Here is a 12,764-nt window from a genome sequence, read left to right as displayed (position 1 = left end):
GGGGAATTTTGCACCATGTGATGCAAGACTCCTAAAATGAGTGGCATAGCTGATGAACAGCAGTTTCCTGCTGACAGGAACTGTCTCTTACCACAGTGTTAGACCGCATCTAGACGGTTGAGACATTGCTCAATGGACTAATAAAGAGTAGTTCTGAGACTCTGTTGTTTGGATATAAGCATGATCCTGTCATTAGCTTGTTCCAGAACTGAGAAAATGCAGTTCAGCTATACCTCAATATCTGGATCCTCCTATTTCAAATTAGATTAAAGCTAATATAAAGCTAATACCAGTTCACTGGCTGTCTGAAGCAGTGAATACAGTAGTCCTAAGATGAATTTTATAGAATAGATTCTCATTTAATGTAGCTCAGTTTAGCTCCACTGCAGTTCACTTGCATAAGCAGGCAAGCATGAGATTTATACAGTATTTGTGCTGTACATTTGAACACAAAAAAATTATTTGTATTTTTATATGTACATATATATAAAAATATTTAAAAAGCAAAAACATTTTAGGCTATTAGAGAAAAAACTGTACATAACCTGAATTTATGTCAAAGAAAAAAGTGTGTTAAAATCAACATAAGGAAATGAACTATCTAAAGGCTTACTATTGTGCAAAAAAAATACAAGTGTTTTGCCTATGAAAGGTTTAGTTGTATATTTGCAGCTCTAATTTGTTGAGGAAATGCTGCTATTAATATCTATGTGGAATGTTGCTCTTTCAGCTTGAAAAGTTTTACATTATGCTTACATGAATTGTTGTAAATTACAGTCTTTAATAATAAAGATACTTTCCTGTATGAAGAAAAATAAATAATTTATTTCTGTGTATGATCTGCATGGACCAGGTCTCACTTACAGTACAGTGAAATGAGGTGGTTGCTCTCCCATCTGTGTCCTCTCCTCCCCAACATGAACCAAAAGGTCATTTGAGTGGTTCCTAATATAAGGAAACAAAGCAGTGGCTCTGTAAGGGTTCAGTCTTCATAGGGAAGAGTGTGTGAGCTCTCCCGTAAAACTGATGCTTGAAAGTTAGGCGTTTGCCTCATTTGCACACATTTGTTAGTTTTACATTAATGGATTAGTTTACAAGTTTTCCTTATTCAAGATATTTGAGCATTTTAAGCCACTTCAGCTGTAGATAAGCCTTACTGAAGGTGATACCCAAAAGAAACAGGTTCTCCACATAGTGACATTTTGTAGTTTTGATCCATTTGGCCAGATGGGGATTGTCTGAGGATAGATTCTGTTTGTTTGGATGGGGGTTGAGAGGAGCTTGTGCATCCTCTGCTTGTTGATCACGTGCTATTTATATTCTCTGAATAGTTAACGTATTCTGCCATATTTGAAACAGCACATTCTATATTCCAGTTTACTGGATTTGTGAGCAGGATTTTTTTCTTTGAAAGCAAATTTTCACATTTTATTAAGAATGCTTTACACAAACTAATTCCTTTTAGTTCTATAACTTTAGTCCTTTATGTTCTTTCATGATTTTTGTTTTTTAATTTTATTTAATTATTATTTTTTCAGCCCATATTTAATGAAAACTCTGACATGTATAGATTATAACCTACAGGAACCTACTGTTTATCCACAATATTGCTTTATGTGTATTTAGGATCAAATGTACCCCTGCAGAGAGAACCAGTAAGAGTTTTATACAGTACTTCAATGATGAATGAACCTTATACATTTCTCAATAAAGTTTCCATTTCAAAAATGAGGAAGAGAGATATGTTGAAACTTTGAATAATTTTCTGGAACACAGTAAAACCATCTAGCATCAAAAACTAAAGTAATTGTTTTGCAAATGATGTTGCTGTGTAAGTCTATAATTACTCTGTTAAGATGACACGTTTAAAAGTCAGTTTCATCATAAGCACATCATTCCTTATGTGTGGAAATCTGTCAGCTGAAATACAGACTACAGTTGGCAACAAAACTACTGTATGTTAAAGACATACATTTGTCAACTTTACTGTAGTCTGTGACCTCAATGCCTAATTTATACCCTTTGTCAGGTATATTAGATCTCATATTGTGATCTTTCATAGACAAAGTGCTTAAGCAGATCATTCAGCTTCAAATGGAGTTTTAAGTGAGCTCCATCTCTTAAAAACTGGTCTTTTTATGCTTAAATGCCAATAAATAAAACTGTAACTGTAGCGTGTGTGTGTGTGTGTGTGTGTGTGTGTGTGTTTTGGGGTTTTTTTATGTTGGAGAATGCAGAATCTCCATGATTTTTTCAGGAGATTGAAGGAACGACATTTTTGAACAGCAGTATGGGAGCTTTCTATCGTCTAGGAATCCATTATTGCCACTGCAAGAAGAATGTAACAGAGGCCTCTGTGTTCCTCTCTCCCTCAGGCTGACCATTACTGTGACTATCACTATTACTTTTGTCTCTCCTGGATTCCTGATCAAAGATGGAATTAATTCAGCTGTGTCCTGGTTTTTGGAGGGTTGTAGGCTGCCAATCATACAGACAGAAAGGTCTGCAAGAAACTGCCTGATTTTTTCCAGGATGTCTGGTTCCTAATTGACTTTGTTGAGCTTTGGAAATGTGGATAGCCTTTCCCAGGTGACTGTACCATCAGTGACCTTTAAGTCAGAAATAAAGCAGATCTGGATCCTGTCATGATTGGAAATAAAATGCTGGAGGGAACAGTACTCCCATGCTGGGTATCTGAAAGTGAGCCCTTTCTTCTCTGAATAGTTTATTATCTGAACTAGCGAGGTGTTGAACTGACAAAAGTAGTAGTCAAACCAGACAATTTTAACCTAAGTAGTTAAAATTTGGCAAAGGCTCTAGCAAATAAAATGTCTTCAGACCTCCTCAAAGGATTTAAAGCTCTGATATCTGGTTCCTACAAGGGAGATCTTGCAAAGACATGAAGAATTAACAGAAAACATGCAATTTCATGTAAATGAGGATGTCTAAATATCTTTCTATGAAAACACGTGCTTACTTTTCTCCTTTCCTCACAAATTCTGAATCCTTTAAGGAATTACCAAAAAATAAATAAAGGGAATTTTGATTCCTAACCTATTTTATAAGCTTATAATAAATATTTTTAGGGCACTTTTCTAGATATTCCCTGTGCTCACAGGCTAAGTGCATGATGGTAGGACTGTTGCAGAGAACATATACTTCCAGTTACATGTGAGTAACCTTCCTTTTCTCTGAAAGTAATGTATGGAAAGTGCAGTAACAGGCAAACTGTGGTTTTTGATAAAAGAAGAAATTCTGCAGTTAGATGCCAACAGTTTGTCATTTAATTTAACCTTCATGCTACAGTTATTTTGTTTTTCATGTCTCAGTTGCTGTTTAAGTCATAATGGCTGGCTAAAAGCTATTTAAGGGGGAGAGAAAAGCTAACCATTAAAATAGCATTTTGAGGAGTAGAAGGGGAGAGAAGCTGATGACCTGTGTCAGAATCTGCTGTTTGGAAGGAATCTTTCATGACACAAGAAGTGTGGACACTTGCTGAATAATAATTTGTTCGGTGCCTAACCAGCTAACCAAAGCTAACTGTAATACTTTATTGCTCCTTTGATTGAAAAAAATGAAGATTAATTATGCCTTTTCCTGAAATATACCTCATCCTCTTCCCCATCTCACCTATTCACCATATAAATTTTGAGTTGCATATTTCTACATTTGACTATTACATGAAACATAAAGACCAGGGATTATAGACTCTTTTTGCTGGGAGTTTGATTTGCATAGCAGTTTTTCAGTGCTTCCCTCATTTAGAGCTGTCACTGAGGTAAGAAACTAACAAAATGACTTCTCTCCATCCCTGGCAGTCCTGTTTGCCACAGTTGCATGGTATCTATGGGTTAGCAAGCAGGTGTGGTCTAAGCACATGCTTATTCAATGACTGCATCAGTTTTCTGTAAAATTAATGGTTCATTTTTCTAAAAGATGTAAGTAGTTCTTTCCAAGCTTTTTTCACTACTGCAGATAAGATCCCATAAAAATCCTTCCACATCTGCTCTATATTGATGCAAAGCACACAGTCTGAAGCAGTTTAAGAGTGAACTTCTTTTTTCATCTCTCACAGTCACAGGGAAAACCTTTCAGATGTAAAATGGTGCCTCAGGGACCTTGTGCTGCAAACGAGCCCAGAAGCATGAGTCTTCATTGCAAAATTTCACAGAAGTCAGGCTTCAAGAACAGAAGCAGCAGTCCAAACTACACAGAGATGCAGCTTGGTAATGTACAGTGAGGCCAACAGAGAAGATGGCCTTGCCTGTTGGAGGCTCTGGGAAACAGGCTGTGAGACCTAGCCCTCTGACCCAGCCACTGACACTCAAGGATATCTGACCTCCTGAGGTATAGCTCCTACATTGCCACTGCTTTAATTCTATTTTTTTTGCCCAGTCACTTAAGTTCAAGAGACTATGATGGTTTTAAGAACAATGTCTCTTGAGGGAAAAGGAGATGGAGAACAGAAGCAGCTATTCAACTGGGGAACAGCAATCAGTTCTATAATCAGTTTTAAACCACTTCACAAATGTGTTTTAGTTCACAGAATCACAGAATGTTTGAGGTTGGAAGGGATCTCTGGAGAACATCTAGTTCAAACCCCCAGCTCAGGCAAGGTCACCTACAGCATGCTGCTCAGGACCATATCCAGGTGGGTTTTGAATGTCTCCAGAGAAGGAGATCCACAGCCTCTCTGGGCAACCTCTTCCTGCGTTCGGGTACCCTCACAGTGATGAAGCTTTTCCTCATGTTCAGATGGAACTTCCTGTGTTTCAGTTTGTGCCCATTCCGTCTTGTCCTATCGCTGGGCACTACTAAGAAAAGTCTGGCTACATCCTCTCTACGCTCTCCCTTCATATACTTCTACACATTGATAAGATCCCCCTGATCCTTCTGTTCTCCAGGCTAAACAGTCCCAGCTTGCTCAGCCTTTCCTGATGCGACAGATGCTCCAGCCCCTTAATCATCTTAGTAGCCCTTCACTGGACTCGTTCCAGTAGCGCCATGTCTCTCTTGTATTGGGGAGCCCAGAACTGGACACAGCACTCCAGATGCAGCCTCACCAACTCTGATTAGAGGTGGAGGATTACCTCATGTATTCTTTTGTATCCATAAACAACTTTTCTGGTACAAAGTCATGGAGTAACTCTTACCTATGGTTTAGGCAATTCTATGCAAGACAGAATTGCTACTTAGAAGTGGAATTTCAATAGTAAAGTCCAATAAATGAGTCATCACAATTCCAGCTCCTTTCAGATAGCAAAATTCAAAATATAGAATATTCTTCTGCTTGTCTTTGAAGAGTTTCAGGAAAAATTTGACCTACCTTGTATTTAAACTTTTCAAGAAAAAAGGAATTTTGCCTTATTCAAATAATTAATAGAAAGAAACAGATATTTGAAAGCAACTCCATGTATTTGCTGCCACAGGTGTATATCACATAGCCAGGCCACAACTGGAAGAAACCAAATTAATTAGCTAATGAATGTCAGTCTTCATAGGTAAAGATCTACTGACAGGCTAGGCAACTCGAGTTTTGCACCAGAGCTATCCACTTCAAAAGTCTTGGGAGGTGAGCTGGGGAGAAGAGAAGGGGGATTCATGCAGACTGGGTCTCTCTCTTCTTTTCTGCAGTTCCTAGCTGAATAAAACATTTTTCATATCCCTTGTCATGGGATTGGAGTGGATCCCCAAGCCCTTCCACTGAATTCAATTTTGGACGGTTGAAGTCAATTTATCTGTAACATTTCTCTGGGTGCGTGTGCATGTGTGGGTGCGGGTGTGTGTGTGTGTGTGTGTGTGCGTGCGCGTGTTTTGGGGTGAGGGGTAAGGAGTGGAATATCAGTTTGTAAGCTAGTGCTCTCAACTTCTCTTCAGTGTCTGTGTTATCTGTTATTTGTGTATCCAAATCAAGGACGTTTTGATATATCCCTACATTTTGAGCAAGATATCCTTCTTCGGCTAAGTACAGTTCCACCCACTTCATTCATGAATTAAACAATTTTTCCTTTTAATTCTGGGCTATGAAATCAGTTATCCAAATATCTAAATACTGTACAATCCCCATCTCAGGTGAAACTATACGTAAAAATATAGCAACAGAACTCCTTTTCTTTATCACTATCAAGCAGTTATCTTATTAAGACAACTCTCACTATTCATCTTAAATCATCTTAAATAATATTCATTTGTAAATATATTATTATTAAATAAATTAATAAATAGCAACAAAATTGTGTTTGACGATATCCTAGTACTGGCCTTGAATTTAAATCCAATGGCAGTTCTGATTCTATTTCTAATGGTCTGATCATGCTAAAATATAAGTATTCAAATCCAACACCTTCAAAAGCATACTAAAAGCCTGGAAAACATCACCTGCTTCTCTTCTTTTTATTACCTCATTGGCAATGTTAGTAGCCCTTAGTAGCCAAAGGTTTTTTTTGTTTGTTTGTTTTTTTGCTTTTCTTTATATTTGGATCTCTTCTAAAATAATTGCTTCCTGAATTTATTTATTTTTTTAAGTTAGTGCTTTTTTCTCATGGGCCATGTAAGGAAATATATTCCATCCAAATTTGCCAATAGTTAACCAAAGTTAACCTCTGGCTGAACTTTGAAAAGGCATTCAGAGGTAGATTTTGAGATTGTAGGCATGATCTGAGAAGTCTGCATGAGAAATAGATTAATTGTCTATTATCAAAGTTAAAAGTGAGTAAGCTTCAGTTGTCTACATATGATTCATTGGTAACTTGCAAATGATGTCACTGGCAATATTGATGAGTTTAATCTAATGAGTATGAAAGTAACTCATTTAGGGAAAAGGAAACTAACTTTGTGCTAGCCAGCATGACTACCTGTACATCTCTACTGATTCATGTTTTATGAACGTATTTTATGAACAGTGGAGTAAAGATTCACAAGAAAGCCCTATGGGGTATTTGCTTCAACTGTTATGAATCAGGGAGCCCTAGGTCTGAATCTTGATTCTTCCACAAAACAGTCAAAGTAAAATAGCACTGTCCTTTTGGGTAAAGTTATATACATGTGTTTAAGATCTGAGAAGTGACTTCACACATTTAGTGAAAAGAGCACTTACTTTTTACAGTAAACTCATCATTTTCAGTGGAACTGTTTATGTGCTTAGATTTAAATATATTCTCTAGTATTTGAAGGACTGGAATCTAAGTTTGTGCAGTATTTTGGACACGTAACTAAAATTTCTGAAGCTAACAAAGTTTGAAAGCCCATCTGTTCATACAATGCTTACAATTTATTGTACAATTTGTTTGGGCCCAGGTTCCTGAGAAAATGGTAGGAACTATTTATAGCTGGTGGTCTTGAAAATCTGATCAATAACATACTATGCAGTTTCTATTTAACTCTCATTTTCATTAAAAAAAATTTTTTTTGTTATGTGAAACTTTCTGCTGTTTTAATTCCTTTTTATTTTTGAAGTATCCTAATGTTTTCTAGTTATAAACTCTTTGCAAGCTGGGTACATTGCTATCGTTGGCCTGTCTTTTATACATGGGCAGAAATCTTGCCTGCTGGGTGCAATTGTTACATTAGCAAGTCAAGTTACTGGAGTTCTTTTCAGGTATGACTATGCTTTGTACCTATGCTTCAAGTCCTGCAGAACACACTCAGGTGCTGCGCTGGCATTAATCCAAGCAGCTTCACTGATGGTGGAACTAAAGCTGAAATCGCACACCAAGACACTATCTAGCACACCCTATGTCCAAAGAAGACACAACACACTCCAGCAGTTAGCTCACACAAGGTTTGTGTCTGAAACATTAAGCTAGGCTAAATTTCATAGCTGATATGAATGTAAGGTTTGTATTATGGAACATACAGGATTGCAACTCACCTTCCCTTCTTATAGCACCAAATAAAATGAAAAATTAAAATGAAAATTGCAGGGTATAGTTTTTAGGGCATTCATAATAATTTTTTAATAGTTAGATCTGTAGGTAAAAATATGCAATGTTGGCAACCTTTTTATGAATAAGAAAACACTATTCTGTTCATGAAAGCAGATAGTTAATTATTTATGTCCTTGAGTTACAAATTTATTTATGGAAATTGACATCATCCTAAATACTAAGCAAAATATTTTCTGCTTAGAGAACACCATGTTGTTTTTGTTTCTTTGGTACCTCTAATTCCTTTCCAGCTTCAACTTTCATTTAACATCTAAAACCATTCTATTACTTTCATGATGCAACCATTGATGATGAAAAATTTCTCACAGAAAAAAAGAAACCTTCTGACTCAGTAAACTCAGTTAATTTTTCTAATAAAGATTTGACAAATTTGAAGTAGTAGATAGTCACTTTTCTAGACCTGTTATAGATAAAAGTCCAGATTTCATTGCATTAACTGTGAAACTACATTCCTCCTATGTGACTGTTTGATTAGCTCCATTTTAGGTAGCTAATGCTGAAGATTTGTGTCCATATATGAGAGATAGATTATCATTAGTTGCAGAGAGATGCGAATATTTTTATTTTCTGAGAAAATTTAATTTAAAATTGCAGCTTAAATGTTAATTTAATGTACTTTCAAACTTTTAAAACTTTGGAACCACTTGCACCTGTTGCTGTTTCAGGAATTTGTATCCAAAAAAGCTGCATGTTATACTGTGAGTAATGTCTGAACAGATGGATTCTCAACTCCACAGCAATAGCTGGAAATCTGAAGCAGAGCAGGGCCAGGATATATTATTTTTTTCCCCCTTTCAGCCTTAGTAACACCATCTGGCTTTCAATTATGGAACTGCAACAAAGCCTATTTTCTCTTTATCACCATGTGGTACCTCTCAGTCAAGCAGCATAGTCCCACATCAGCTTTAACTATGAGTTTTAAGAAACAAGATAAACAGAAGGTCACAGGCTGCATATGAACTACTAAATTAAACAGTATAAAGATACAGGCACTGGAACTTGATCATCTATACTTTCATCGAACAGAGACTGGGAGATGGCCTGGTTTTGGTATGGGCCAATCAGCATTCTTGCAGATGATTTCTGGGACCGCAAAGCTTTTGGATGTGGCCTACTACTGTCTGGAGGCTCTGAGGTTTTGATAGTAGAGGTGTGGCCAGACCATTTTAGTTGCTTTCTGGACCACAGAATGGTCCCTAGGACTATTTAATTTACTAGCATCCTGCATATACTAGCATCCTACTGCTTAGGAAGACTGATGCTATTGCTGCTCCCCATCTAAAACATGAGAAGAAGACATCAAATTGTGACTTTGGTTGCCCAGTGATACAAGCTTTTGGCTTTCTGCTGTCTGCATTTGGTGCACATGGGATTATTATATAACATATTGAAGTTTTCAGAATCTTTCTCTCTCTGTGTTAAGGATTTTGATGCAGAAATGGTTCTAGGGTGGAAAAAATATTCTGAGTGCATGCCAATTTCGTTAAAACTAATAGCCATAACAGTATTTGATAAGATACTATTAAAAATGGAGTCTCAGTTGAAGGTAAGTTAGTTGCAAGTATCACTGAAAATAAATTGTGTTTATTCATTTTATGACAGCACTTGTAAATTCTTGCTGTGAGCACTTGTTTCTACTATATGATAAATTTAGACTCAAGTGTTTATAGGCTGCGTGATATCCAAGATTTTCAGATAATCTCAAGGGATGTTTTATTAGCTTATGTTCACAACATTCTTTCTTACATGATGTTCATATTCTTCAGATTGTATGTGTACATTGTAAACAAAAGCACAGATAAGTTAACTAATGACTTTATCAGGGTTGAACAAGAAGTCAACAGAAGATGTAGAATAAACTTAGAAGTAATGCTACACATCACCGTCAATCTCAGTTACTCACATCTTCAGCAATATCTATGATTTTATAAATTTGTTATTCCTTGTCCATCAATAAAAGTATTACTTTTACTGTTTTGGGTATATGATAAGCATTAAAACTGAATAAAATTAGTCATAAATAACTTCTATGATCTAGAACAGCTTTTGAACAGCAATAATAGCTATAGCCTGTTCCTTAGAACAGTATGAATTTCTATAACTGGCCATTGAAATCACTGAGAGAAAATACTAATTTTGAAAATGCAGGATAGCTTCACCTCTGACTTACACTAATTTTACACTAGTAAGTTACATTCCCTTAATTTTATTGAAATCATATTTTTTAATAAAAATTAAAGTAAATAAATTGAATAAGATCCAGAAAACATTATTTTAGGAAAATGATAAGTTCATTTTCTTTCAGCTAAGTTTCATATGATTGCGCCTGTGAATTAGGAAGAGTTCAGTGCTTTTCTCCAAGGCTTCTACCTCCAGCGTTCATGTAAACCTTAAATAAAATGGAAGTACCTAATGCCCTTCTATGTCCATCATATATCATACATGAAATCATATGTGCATTTTTTTTCACATATGCTTAGGCTTTGTTTTCTTTCTTCCTTTTTATTTATTTATTTTTTTGTTTTTTTTACTTCCATTGAGTCTGGACATGATAACATAAGAATATATGATTCATTCATTATTAGCAGTTTGGTGGAGATGCATCATAGCTTTTCTTTTTGATTTTGAAGGCTTATGTTTGCTATTGCCCTGCTTTCATACAAACAAAGATAAGGTGGATAATTTAGCACAGAAGATGTATGCAATAAAATGTATCACTTCCATGTAAACAGAGGTGCATGTAATCCAGTCCTTTCTGACCTTGAAAAAGGGGGAAAAAACGCATCTTGAAAAACATTCTTCCAGCCTTTGGGAAATAGGTGTTTAGTAAATGAGCAGTATTTTTATTTCACTAGTATTTCTTCTGACATTTAAAATGAAATCATATTGCTTCTCCTCTGGAATTATTTGGTCTTCTCTAAAAAAAACCCATTAAAATACAATTTCTGATTAGTAGTTTCTAAAGACATGATTCATGGTCGCTGAATATTATTTAATAAAATTGGGACACTTCAAAGGTGATTAAAAGTAAAATGTGGTGAAACATTCATCTGTGTGATTAAGAAAGCAGGACATAATATTCATCAGTCTGAGTTTATTAATGGGATGTAGTAATATAGTGATAGAGACTTTTTTTTTTTTTTTGGAAATCTGCTTCCCCACTGAGTAATAGCTGGGGGAGGAGGATTGCCTATTATACTGAAAAGAGTGGTATGGCTAGAAAGAATTCCAATATCCCCATTGGGGATATTTATAATATATATTATATATATATTCATAACCTATGTAGATTTACAAAACAGTATTTTTTTGGTAAAAATCATGGTTTGATCTCATCAATATGTGCCTGCTATGATTCTCAAACAATATTTCTTACACTACTACATTTTAAATTGAAACTTGTCATAAAAAATGTAATTGTACCTTTTGCACAGGTCCCTTTCTAGTTCAGCAGATTAAGACTATTATCTCTGGCACAGACTGCAATGTTCCCAGCCCTACCAGCTGTACTAGTCAATACACCGTGTTAGTAACTAGTAAGGCTAGGCATCATCATTATGCCCTGCCCTCGGATTTAGAGGATTTAAACACTCTACACAGATTTCATTCTAAACACACAGAAACTAGCTATTTAGGCTTTAGGGTCTCAGTTGATCCAGTGAGTAGCTAACTAGCTTTTAACTCACTAGAACAATTGTTAATTCTATTTTAAATGTTTCCCAATCCATTAAATCAAGATGATGTGTATATAAAAGTAGCTGGGCAAAGGAGATGAAGTTGGTTAAAAGTGGTAGTAATCTAAAAAATATGATTTGGAGAAATGATCCCTGATTTATAACACGTTTTTGAATTCTCTTTCAAGGTTAGAAATAATTTTATATGAAAAATGTAATCTTAATTTTTCCAAGTGCTGATATATTTTCCACAAAAAATTGTAAAAGATGTTTTTAAGCTGCTTCTTCAGATATTTTATTTTTTAAAAAAGTTTTTAAAAACTTTAAAATTAAAGGTTTAGAGATTTTTTGGTGTAAAAAATACTTTTCATCAACTCTACATCATATGGTCATATGCATATGTGGATGCTAAACTAGTTTTCCCATTTTTCTTTTTGTTTTTAGACAAAAGCAAACTTAATTACAAGGTCTAAATTACTATTCAGCCTATGCTTTCATTCTACCTAGATGCCAAATAATTTGCTAACAACTGGGACAAAGAAAACAAGAGACAGACATGGTTTTCCCAGCTCTTCAGAGGTTTGTAAGGCTAAGTGTTTTTATAAATCTGAAAGTACTTAAGGTAAATACCAAAACCAAAGGAAAGACAACTTAGAAGTTTAAATTCTTGTTACAGAAATCTCAGAGTACTAGAATATTTGTTGGAGTGAATGTTCACAAGACAATTAAAGAAACAATGTAGATGTATTTTGATATATTTAATCTAATGTTTCTTGTTAAATAAATAATGATTTGAGGATTATTTTCTAATTTCATTTGTTTTGAAGAGGTACTGTAATTTTACTTACAATACAGTTGAAGGTAAATGCATAATCATTCTTGCTTCTGTAAGAATGTCATTTTCATAGTTCAGTTTGAAAGAAAGTATAGTTGCAATCTTCTTTACAGTGTACTTACTTTCTTCTCCAGAATTTACGGCAAAAAAGAAGTACAATGCAGAGTCCACATTCAAAGGCCCTTTGAAATTAGAGCTAACAGACTCTTTTAAAAATGGTTTTAGTGAGCCTAAGTACATAACCCCCCAGAGCAAAAAGAGAGTCTTGCTGGCTTCGATTTTTTTACAGACACCTGACTGAACGGCCAG

The sequence above is a fragment of the Apteryx mantelli genome, chromosome Z, assembly GCF_036417845.1.
Source record: "Apteryx mantelli isolate bAptMan1 chromosome Z, bAptMan1.hap1, whole genome shotgun sequence".
In the NCBI taxonomy this organism is placed as follows: domain Eukaryota; kingdom Metazoa; phylum Chordata; class Aves; order Apterygiformes; family Apterygidae; genus Apteryx; species Apteryx mantelli.
The sequence above is the reverse complement of the archived record's forward strand: the minus strand, read 5'-3'. Positions refer to the sequence as shown.